We start from the raw sequence: 12,526 nt of genomic DNA on the forward strand, positions 1-12,526 counted from the left end.
TAGTTATGGGCCAGTCCCACTTACGCGACCTTTACAGGCGACTGCCGGCACCCGTGACAGGTCGCCAAAATTTTCAACATGTTGAAAATTCAGCGGCGACCAGAAAGACGCCACGACTCCTTGGAGACCTCTCACGACCATAGGAGACCCCTCACGACCATATAGGCTGGTCGTGGAACAGGTCCTTCGGCCCACCGAGTCTGTGCTGCCCAGCTATCCCTGTACACTAATAATATCCTACACACTAGAGACAATTTACAATTTTTACCGAAGCCAATACCATACATCTTTGGAGTGTGGGAGGAAACCAGAGCATCTGGCGAAAACCCATGCGGTCCTGGGGCGAACGTACAAACTCTATACAGACAGCGCCTGTAGTCAGGATTGAACCCGAGTCTCTGGCAGAGAAAGGCAGCTCTCTGGCACTGAAAGGTAAGCTAATGTAAGGTCTCTGGTGCTGGCTGCAAGAGCTGTTCTTCCATCTCAGTGTTCCTTATCCATAATCATTACTCCCTTCCCTTGCATATCTTGTCTCCCCTATTCCACCCCCCCCCCCCCCCCCACCCCCCTCTATCCACCCAACATTTGACACAAAGATACTTAATTATAAACTAAAATCCCAAAGCATAAATGGAAGGGTTTTTAAATAAATGAACTCCAACAAAGTGTGATGAACTCAATTTAAAGGTTACCACTGCCTGTGTCAACATAGTAGACACTTGGCACGGTCCGGAAAGGACAGGATTCAGACTGGGGATGTAATGACGAGGGTCTGAAGTTGTCAAGAGTGACATAATTTGATGAATGTTGTTTTGAATGACTTCAAACGTCAACCACAAAGCATTTCTTAGTGGTGGCTACTTAAAGCCGAATAATGGCACGATAACAATTAAAATAACCTTCATCATAAATATCCGCAATACCACGAGTCATCTTAGTACAGATGGATTATTCAGGGATTCAGTTAGCATGCACTCATAAATATTATTGTCCATAATTCAACACCCACTTAACAATGTCACTTAGGACTTCTTAAACCAACGATTTCACATATTAATGGGAAAAGATGGTTTAAACTGGTGCATAATTACCCATGCTAGGCTAGAAGTCAGCATTTAAGGTATCCTTTTGGAACTTATATATAGTGTAGTTTAGTTTAATTTAGGTTAGAGATACAGCGCGGTAACAGGCCTTTCGGCCGACCGAGTCCGCGCTGACCAGCGATCCCCGTACACCAACAAACACTAATCTACAAACTAGGATCAATTTACAATCTTTACCAAAGCCAATTATCCTACAAACCTGTATGTCTTTGGAGTATGGGAGCAAACCGGAGCACCGGGGAAAACCTATGTGGTCACATGGAGAACATACAGACTCTGTACAGACATTAGCTGTAGTCAGGATTGAACCCGGGTCTCTGGCACTGTAAGGCCACTGTGCCACTATGCCACCCTTATAATCACCCTCAGCTTTGTGGATACAAATCATCGTGAACTGTGGTAAAGATGTTAAAGTCAGATAATTTTTAAGATGGTGTTCCATCCAAATCTCTACAGGCACTCCAGGTATTTCTTTAGTCTGCCTCCATTAAAGGGATGAGCAAACCACTGGTGGGATCAGTTGCATTCGAGAAGCAGCAGCGTAAGTTAATATAAAGATAAATTACTGGCAGTTCCATGTGATTTAATTTTTTGCTAACATGCCTAGAAGGCTAAAAGTTACAGACATTGCATAACACAACACAATAAAATTGCATAGTGGTCTGAAGAAGAGTCTCGACCCAAAACGTCATCCATTCCTTCTCTCCAGATGCTGCCTGTCCCGCTGAATTACTCCAGCATTGTGTGTCTATCTTTGGTTTAAACCAGCATCTGCAGTTCCTTCCTGTACAATAAAATTGTAGCTTATTCATTGCTTCTTATTTTCTGATTTTATTTTATGTTCATTGGTAAACTCTTATTCAAGTTCATCCAATCAATGGATAATTAAAGTTTATTTTTGATAGTTAGTTGATCAATGTTCTGCGATAATCTTGGATAACCTTTTTCACTGTCTATTATATAACCAATGTTAGTGTCATCCACAAATTTACCTATCACGCCATCTACATTCACATCCAAATCATTAATATAAATAAACTACAGTGTTTCAACATGTATCTCTGTTTCACACCTCCCATTACAGACCTCCTATCTTTTTACCTGCAAACCAATTTTATGTCCAGTTGGCAAATTCACCTTCATCCGTGATCTATCCTTCCAGATCAGCTTACCAAGCGGGACCTTGCCAATGGATAATCAGTCATTGTAAATTGTCTCTAATGTGAGAGTGAGTGGGAATTGATGATAACATGAGTAGAATACAATGTTTAGTTTTGTTTAGACATACAGCATGGAAATAGGCCCTTCAGCCCATTGAGTATACGCCGACCTTCAACCAGCCGCCAACACTAGTTCCATGTTACCGCACTGCAGACACATTGGAGGTAATTTACAGAGGCCAATTAACCTGCAAACCTGCACAGCTTTGGGATGTGGGAGGAAACTGGAGTACCCAGAGGAAACCCAGTCATGATAGAGTTGAAAGGGAGAACGTGCAAACTCCACATAAACAGCACCCGAGGTCAGGAACGAACCGGAGTCTATGGTGCTGTGAAGCTGCAACTCTACCAGCTATGCCACTATGCCATCCCTATGTAATTAATGTAGGATTAGTGTAAATGAACGGTTAACATTGCATTCAAATTGTATGAATTATATAATTTCATATCAAAGGCCATTTACTTCAAGCTTTCACTTAGTTTTCTGTTTCACAGATGATGAGGAGCTCAGACACTTTTGGTTATAACTTTAGTTAGCCAGTAATTGTAATGTTTTATAAATATATGAAACTTATTTCATTGCATGAACTAAGTAAAAGCCAATATTCCAGATGCTACAATGCTATAAATACTTAATTTGTAGCATTTGGTTTTGTTGTTATTTTTTTCATTTAGCAAATTGCGATCTTAGCAGTAAATCTGAAACTGTATAACATCTGCTACAAAATTAAAGTGGGTCGGGCTCACCTTGTGAATACTATACCATGGTAGAGTTGAAAGCAAGTGTTAAATAGAGCTAATCACCTTCCATCACCTGTATCCTTGATTTGTATTTTCTTTTCTTATTTTAGGTGAACTCAGTTAGTATCGTTATGATGTGACAGCATCATATTTTACTACAAGATTTCCTACTAAGCTGAAGCGGATTACTGTGGCTATTTTTGCAAGGCACCTCACCTCCTTGATTTATGCATGGAAGTGCCCCAAAAATAAAAGGCATATTTCATACACGAATGTTTGGTTTAGTTTAGTTTAGTTTAGAGCTACAGCATGGAAACAGGACCTTCAGCCCACTGAGTCCACGCCGTCTAATGATCACCCGTATCCTACACACTAGGGACAATTTACAGAAGCCCAGTAACCTACAGACGCATGTCTTTGGGACATGGGAGGAAACCGGAACACTCGGAAAAAACCCATACTGTCCCAGGGAGAACTTACAAACTCCATACAGAGAGCACCCATTGTCAGGACCGAACCCAGATCTCTGCCGCTGTAAGACAGCAACTCTACTGCTGCACCACTGTGCCACCCTAAATGTAGGTGCTACATTAATGTAGGTGATACATTAATAAGAAGCAAAATCATTTGAACCAGCAAAAGGCAGTGATTGAATGCCCAGTTTCAGTGACACTCACAAAGTGCTCAAGTTGCACTCAAGTGGTTTATGACGTTGTCTGAAAAGTTCACATGAATTATTATCCTGCAACTTGCTCCAGCTTTTACTAGGTTTGATGTACTATGTGATAGAACCAAACCATTTTGGCCAAGAATCAACAGTGGCATCAAACACAGTCAATGGCATTAAGGGTAGCAACTAGAAATACAGCGATTTTAACGTTGATCTGGCGGTAGAGTTGCTGCCTCACAGCGCCAGAGACACGGGCTAGATCCTTACTACGGGTGCTGTCTGTGTGGAGTTTGCATATTTTCCATGTGACGGTGTGGGTTTCCTCCAGCTGCTCTGGTTTCCTCACACATTCCAAAAAAATGCAGGTTAGATGGCTTCTGTAAATTGTCCCAAGTGCTTAGGATAGAACTAGTGTATGGATGATTGTTGTTTGGCATGGATTCCGTGGGCCGAAGGACCTGTTTCCATGATGTATCTCTAAACTAAACTAAACTAAACTCCATGGTAATCCTGCAAAGACTGACAATTGGTATTGGTATTGGTTTATTATTATCATCATGTCAAGAGAGAGTTAGACACAAAATGCTAGAGTAACTCAGCAGGACAGGCAGCATCTCTGGAGAGCAGAGTTACGTTGGCTATTTTATAAATCCTGGTTAAATGGCAAATGCAAGGCCTCCAGCTGTTGGACGTCCGGGTCGTCCAGCAAACCGACGTCTCTCTCCTCGCCCGTCCACCTTTGTGTCCAGGGGGTGCCTCCCGCAGCTGACCTTGAGGGCACAGAAGGACAGACCCCAGCTCACACTCTTACCGGCCTTGCTCCTCGCCCATCGCTCCCTTCTCTCCGGTCGAACGAGCAAGGGCGGGTTCGGCGGCATTCGCAGGGTCTTCTGCGTCCAACCGCTTGGCCCACCGTGTCGTTGTGTCCAACAATAAGGTTTCAGCTACCTTGCTGTCAGCCTGGGCACAAAAGATTAATTGTAGGGCTCACTCCTACCACTGGCTAAATGGGATTCAATTCCTCCTGGTGATAGCTGAGCTTAATTATGTACAGATGCTCACATTAGCAACTCTGAAGTTATATTTACAGTTCTTAACTGAACTGCTGGCTTAAACCTTATTTTGAGTGGCAGAGTTGACAAAACTGGACACTAATATATTCACACACAGCAATTAACCTTTTTCCCTGTTGTCTTTCAGTAATGTACACTAGCACAGTGAACCCTTTAATAAACTGCAGGAGTGCCGGTCTGTGAAATGAATTCCTTTTGGTTTAATGTGTATAAGATGTGGGAGGATTCAGCCATGGTGCACAATCCTAGTCATGATGCTCAGTGAATGTGAGCAGACTAAATGAGCCAGCCTTCAACTCTCTACCACTTGTTGCATGGGACATAGAACAGTGCAGATAGACACAAAGTGTTGTAATAACTCAACGGGTCAGGCAGCATCTCTGGCGAATAAGGATGGGTGATGTTTCGGGTTGGGCCCCGTCTTCAGACTGAGTGTCCTGACCCGAAATGTCACCCATCCTTTTTCTCTTGAGATGCTGCCTGACCCGTTGAGTTACTCCAGAACCTTGTATCTATCTTTGGTATAAATCAGCATCTGCGATTCTTTGTTTCCATAGAACAGCACAGCAAGGTCTTTGGCCCACAATATCTGTGCCAAACATAATGGCCAAGATAAGCAAATCTCACCTGCCTGATCCAGAACCATCCACTCCCTGTACACCCGTGTGTTTAACTAAAAACATCTTAATTATCACTATCGCATCTGCTTCCACCACCATCCCTGCAGAACGTTCCAGGCACCCATCACCCTCTGCGTCAAAACCTGCCCGAACTTCTTCTTTAAACTTTGCCCCTCTCACCTAAAGGTTATGCCCTCCAGTCTTTGACATTTCCACCTTGGGAGAAAGGTTCTGACTTATGAACAGTGCACTTCTGTGCAGCACATTATATTAACCCCAGATTTGCCTTGGCATCCCAGAAATCTGGGACCTATGTGCTAAACAGGTTAACGTTGGAAACTCACATTATATGGTCAGACTGGGCTAGGGGTGGAGGTGGAATTGGGGAATCTGGTAGGTTTTAAGTGAGGGCACGAAGTTTTGAACCATGGCCAAAGATCACAGATACTCAGACATAGAGGCACAATCGCATCAAACAAACCCCTAACCTCTTCAGTATTATTTCATTTGATTGTGTTGGGAATGTTCAGGTTCACTGAGTGCAAACTATCCAGAAAGTCAGGGGAAAATGCAAGTGTTTTCTTTTGTCATGTGCACTGGATATGAACCGGAACAACGAAAGTTTGAATGAACAATCAGAAGATGGGACCCCACCTGAAACATCACCTATCCACGTTACTCCGGGAATGCTGCCTGATCCCCAGAGTTATTCCAGCACTTTGTGCCCCTTGTTTTCTATGGAAGTCTAATTTGCTGCAGTTTTACAGGTACATTAAGAGTGACCACAACAACAATTACATATACAATACTGTAAACCACACCATGATGAGTGCAAAAAGATGGAGTTGTGTCTGGCTGCACAGCTGTGCGTATAGAGAGATGAGCAGGGGACTGAGTCCACAGACCCCTGATGCACTTGATGTGAAACGTTTGGACGAAGGCCTGCCTCCTTGATTTTACACATGGTGAACTAGTTACAGGGACTCCTCAGGGAACAAGAAAGTGCTTCCAGATTCGGAAGAACAAAGACTGATGCTGAGTCACGCTGGGTCTTTGACCACATTTCTCAGTGACTGAGTCAAGAGCGTGGTTGGCTCTGTGAGGCTGCTAGTTAGTTTGTCCTTAAACCCAGGGATTACCACAACAGGTGGAGAACATGCAAGACATTTACAACCGGAATAAAAACGTCCCACAGAAACATGACTAATCTCTGACCTACTTAGTCTTCTTTATTTGGCTCTGTTGGTTCAGATTTGTGTACAAAACACTAACCCAGCCTTGTAGCCCCGTTATTATTTTGCCATTTCAGCCTTGAACTGTGCCAATCCAGAAATTTGATCAGGCATTTCTGGGCCTGATTCATCCCCTGTGCACATGGTATGATTTCAATGCTGTTTATGGCATGGGATGCAGCGTGGAAACAGGCCCCTCAGCCCACTGAGTCCACATGACCCATAAACTAGTTCTATCATGCACACTAGGGACAATTTACAAAGGTTATGCCTATACTTATTCGGAATTTTCACTTTTAGAAATGCATCAAGGGAAAGCTATGGATCGATGTGTTGGATAGCTTAGTTTAGTTTAGGGAAACAGGCCCTTCGGCCCAACAAAGCCACACCAACCAATGATTGATTACCCCTATGGTTGATGGTGAAAGATGGTTGTGAAAAATTGCAGCAGGATCTTGATCGATTGGCCAGGTGGGCTGAGGAACGGTGATGGAATTTAATACTGAGACATGTGAGGTGTTGCATTTTGGGAAATCTAACATGGGCGTGACCTACAGAGTGAATGGTAGGGCTCTGGGGAGAGTTGTAGAGCAGAGGGATCTAGGAGTGCAGGTGCATGGTTCCTTGAAGGTTGAATCACAGGTAGATAAGGTGGTCAAAAAGGCTTTTGGCACATTGGCCTTCATCAGTCAGTTTTGAGCATAGACGTTGGGAGGTCATGTTGCAGTTGTATAAGATGTTGGTGAGACCGCATTTAGAGTATTGTGTTCAGTTCTGGGCACCATGTCATGGGCAACATGGAAAGATGGTGTCAAATTAGAAACAGTACAGAGAAGATTTACGAGGATGTTGCCAGGACTAGAGGGTGTGAGCTATAGGTAGAGGTCGAGTATGCTGGGACTCTATTCTCAGGAGCACAGGAGGATGAGGGGTGACCTTATAGAGGTGTATAAAATCATGAGAGGAATAGATTGGGTTGATGCAGAGACTCTTGTCCAGAGTAGGTGAATCGAGGACCAGAGGTCGAAGGTGAAGGGGAAAAGATTTAATAAGAATCTGAGAGGTAACTTTTTCATGCAAAGAGTGGTGGGTGTATGGAACTAGCTGCCAGAGCAGGTAGTTGAAGCTGCGACTATCCCAACATTTAGGAAACAGTTAGACAGGTACATGGATAGGACAGGTTTGGAAGGATATGGACCAAACGCAGGCTGGGGCATGTTGGACGGTGTGGGCAAGTTGGGCTGAAGGACCTGTTTCCACACTGTATCACTCTGACTCTAACATTCTATGAAAGATGGAGATTTCCCCGATCCCCCCCCACATAAAACATACCAAGAAACATTAAAACATACATTTAAGACATACTTAAAATAATAAAAATAGAGAAGGGACGAGACAGACTATTGGCAAGGTGGCCATTACAGGCGCCATCCACTGCAGGAAAATTTAGAAGCGCAAAAAAATGCCCTTTGGTCCACCAAGTCCACGCCAACCAGCAATCAGCCTGTACACTAGCACTATCCTGCACAATAGGGACAATCTCTACTAAAACCAGTTAACGTACAAACTCGTACATCTTTGGAATGTGGGAGGAAACCGGAGCACCTGGAGAAAGCCCATGTGGTCACTGGGAGAACGTACACACTCCTTACAAACAGCACTTGCACTCAGGATCGAACCCAGGTCTCTGGCACTGTTAGGCAGCAACTTTATCATTGCAGCACCATGCCTGTAATCTCTCCCCCAATAGCCCAGTCCACTGAAGGTGATGATGGGGGTTCTGACTTCCACCTTACACCCTCAGTGTGTTCCAATTTCTAGCTCTGGTGTTGCTCACGATCTAACAGCCCTGCACTAACATACAGATAACTAACAGTTGATCCAGGCCCAGATAGTCTCCAGTCTCAACTCCCTCAAGCCTCATGCATCAGGGCTTCATCTCCGTGAGAAGTGGCATCAGGTCATGTGGAAGTTTGCAGCGTTAGCTGACAGTGGTTGCACTGCTGCTGCACCCGCAACTAGTGCAGCGGTAGAGCTGCGACCTCACAGCGTCAGAGACCCGGATTCTATCCTGACTTTGTGTGCTGCCTGTCCGAAGTTTTACGTTTTCCCTGTGACCACCTAAGTTTTCTCCGGGTGCTCCGGTTTCCTCCCACATCCCCAAAGGCCTGCAGGTTTGTAGGCTAATTATCTTCTGTAAATTGCCTCTACTGTCTATGATGCAAAACGTGGATAACATAGATCTAATGTATGGGTGATCTTTGGTCATTGTGGACTCTTTGGGCTTTAGGGTGTGTTCCCACACTGTATCTCTAAGCTGAACTAAACTGTCCAACAGACCCATCCATAGCTTTCCCGTAATGCAGTTCTAAAAGTAAAATTTACGAGTATATGTCTCCAGATTATTTCCAAAAAGATGCAGCGAGTAGATTCTGCACCCAATAGATTTGTAACTCACCGTGTGATTAATAACACTAACCCTTTTTGATTTAAGGCCAATCATTAATCACTACCTCGGAGATAGGGACTGCTGTTATTCCACTCTGCAGACAATCCCACAGCTGCAGCTCCTTCAGTTAATAACAAGGAAAGGCCACGGCCAAATTTAACATCCACACTTTTCAAATACAGTTAGTCACTGTGAAAAGGTTAGAAGTATCATGCCTCCTGTGACTATAAATCATAAAGTCTTCAGCTTAACAGTCTGGAACCAATCATCAGATATGAATTCCACAAAAAGTGTTTGCATTTAGTCGCGTAAAAGCCAAAAATCTCCACACTCAGCGTTGTTCATGGGAATGGGCGATGCCCCACGGAATGTTCATTTTTCCAGTTGTCAGTTGCAAGTTAGTCCCCTTTTTTCTGCTTTTCTCCTCAACACAAGTGTGTAATATAGGCTGAGACATCATAGGTAATGTGGCAGATTACTGCCTTCCTCTTCAGCCAATATATAAGGCACTGGCTCATGGAAGCACGTTTTCCTGGCATCTTGGCCAACAAGACCAACTGCTTACTTACTTTGTCATCTGCTGAGGGGTTCTATGTGCTGAATGTAACATCAAATATTAATCAAACAACATCAGATTTTTGATAGACACAAAATGCTGGAGTAATTCAGCGGGTCAAGTAGCGTCTCTGGAGGAAAGGAATAGGTGACATTTCAGGTCAGAACCCTTCTTCTGAACCAACCCTTACTGGCGCCAATTCATTTTCTCCAGAGATGCTGCCTGACCCACTGAGTTACTCCAGCATGTTGTGTCTATCTTCGGTATAAAGGAACATCCGCAGTTCCTTCCGACGTACATCATCATAGTTTTGTTCTTGTCTGGCTTCCTAACACATTTGGTTGCCACTGCCAGAGCAAGTTGAATTTATCAGCATTTACGTCAGTGAGTCAGAAAGTCTAGAGTTTGAATGCTGCCCTGGGCTATTCTGGCAAGAGGTGTTTGGAGCTTTGGTTGAAAGTGAGTATGTAACCGATGCCCGGTTGCCGTAGGTGGTCTCATTCCCATCAAATGGATCGTTAGACACCATGAAACTCTCCCACCATATAGGACCAACCACCATCATCTGCTGTAAAAGACAGTCACATTGTGGAAGGAATTTCCATCTTGCAAGCTCACTGCTAACCGCCTTCCAAATCCTCTCAGTATTTCACATTTTAGTTTTGTTTAGTTTAGAAATACAGCGTGGATACAGGCCCTTCGGTCCACCGGGGCAGCGCCGACCAGCAATCATCCGTACACTAGTTCTATCCCACGCACTAGGGACAATTTACAGAAGCCAATTAACCTACAAACCTGCATGTCGGGAATGTGGTAGGAAAGCAGAGAAAACCCACATTGTCACAGGGAGAATGTGCAACCTGTGCAGACAGCTCCCATAGTCAGGATCGAACCCAGGTCTCTGGCGCTGTAAGGCAGCAACTCTACCGCTGAGCCACTGTGCTGCCACAATGGTGGAATGGTTCCGACCTGAAATGTCACCTATCCTTTTCCTCCAGAGATGCTGCCTGAGTTACTCCAGTATTTTGTGTCTATCTTCGGTATAAACCAGCATCTGCAGTTCCTTCCACCCCATCTAAAATCCTCTCACCATTTCACATGATTCACAAATAGGTGAGTGTGAAGAGATAAATCCACCAACTGCAACTTGACCACTCAGCTAATAAAGATACAAAGACACCATCATTACTTGCTTAGTTTTCTCCCTCAAGGATGCACTGTCCAGTTCTAGTGGATCTTACTCTGTGGAATGATACATTCGTGCAAACATGAGCAGAGACTGGTCTTTAATCTTGTAAATGAAATCCAAGGTGAACACATTGTGCTAAGTGGTGTTTGAGAAACGCCAGCTCTCCAAGTGCCGCTGAACAGATGCGGATAGTGGGCAGATTATGAACTTTGCCAAATGCCAGGGTCTGACATGTAAATTACTATTCACCACAGAGAAGATCCTGTTCAACCAAGAACTGGTTCAAACATGTACCTGAATACTTAACGTAAAAGCAACAGAGGCACATCAGCAGTAAATGAACCTGTCTTACCAAGGGCCTGATTTATAAGAACAACTCCTACATTGAGGGGATTGTGAGACCAGACACGCACATAAATATTGCTCCACTACATCAAAAGCTTGTGGGCATTAGATTTCTTCCTACATAACAGAATCCCTATGAAACTCTTTCCCAGAAGTCGGACAGTGGTTTATTTTCTCTTGGTGTATGACCCTAGGGATAAACATTCCAGGAACGTGCTTGTTGACCGCATCACATTGTGACCCGCATGCAACTTCTGCAGAAGAACTCCTGTTTGTAAGTGCTGCTGCTTCAATCCGAAAAGCAAATAGTTCTAAGGTGAGACAGATGGTTGTTGCATAACTGAAGTGCACTATTCGTCTTTAAACTGAAAAAGAGGTGGAAGGAATGTACAGGCAGATCCTTTGAGCACTGGTTTAAGAAAACAATTCAAAGGAAATTGCTCGGTGTATATAGAAAAAAAATAGGGATAGAAGTGAACTCATGTAAAGCAGTTTTAACACGTTTATAAAGCATCATTAAAGAATAGTCAAGAAAACAACTTTGCACAAATAGATAGATAGTGAATTGCAACAACAGCCGTGAAAAGCAATAGAAAAAATAGACACAAAGTACTGGAGTAACTCAGAGGGTCAGGCAGCATCTCTGGAGAACATGGAAAGGTGACGTTTCAGTTTGGGTCGCTTTTTCAGACTGATTTTGCTGGAGTATGGGGGTGGGGGGAGAAAGCTGGAAGAGAGGAGGGGTAGGACAAAGCCAGGCAAGTGATAGGTGGATACAAGTGAAGGGGGTGGTTGTGATAGACAGATGGTTGGACAAAGGCCAGAGGCGAAAAGGCAAAAGGTGTGAAATAAGGATAGAAGTGTGAATTGTGAAGTCAGAGGTATAAATATAAGTGGAAGGGGAGGGGGAAGGGAGAAAGGAGAAATGGATACTTGGCAAAGTAAAGGGGGGATGGGAGGAGTGGGAAACTGGAGGGCTAAGTGTTTTTTTTCGTAGGCTAATTATATAAAATTGGAGAATTCAATGTTCATACCATTAGGTTGTTAGCTGCCCAAGTGGATTATGAGATGCTGTTTCTGTGTATAGCTATATATGTCTCAAAAGTGCAGACGCCTGAATCTAAGTAGTGGGGCCAAATAAATGATTTGGCAGGGATTTGTGATAGAACTTGAAATGCTAAATTTTAATTAAATCACTGGTCAGCTGCCAGCATAAGTTCAATGGTTCTTTATTTTATCTTGCACGCGTCGCCATATTTTGATGTCATTTACAAAAGAAAAAAAAGTCCAAAGCGAATGATTGTAGAGATATCTGAGCGTTGAAGTTC

Source organism: Leucoraja erinacea, chromosome 9, assembly GCF_028641065.1.
Source record: "Leucoraja erinacea ecotype New England chromosome 9, Leri_hhj_1, whole genome shotgun sequence".
Lineage (NCBI taxonomy): Eukaryota > Metazoa > Chordata > Chondrichthyes > Rajiformes > Rajidae > Leucoraja > Leucoraja erinaceus.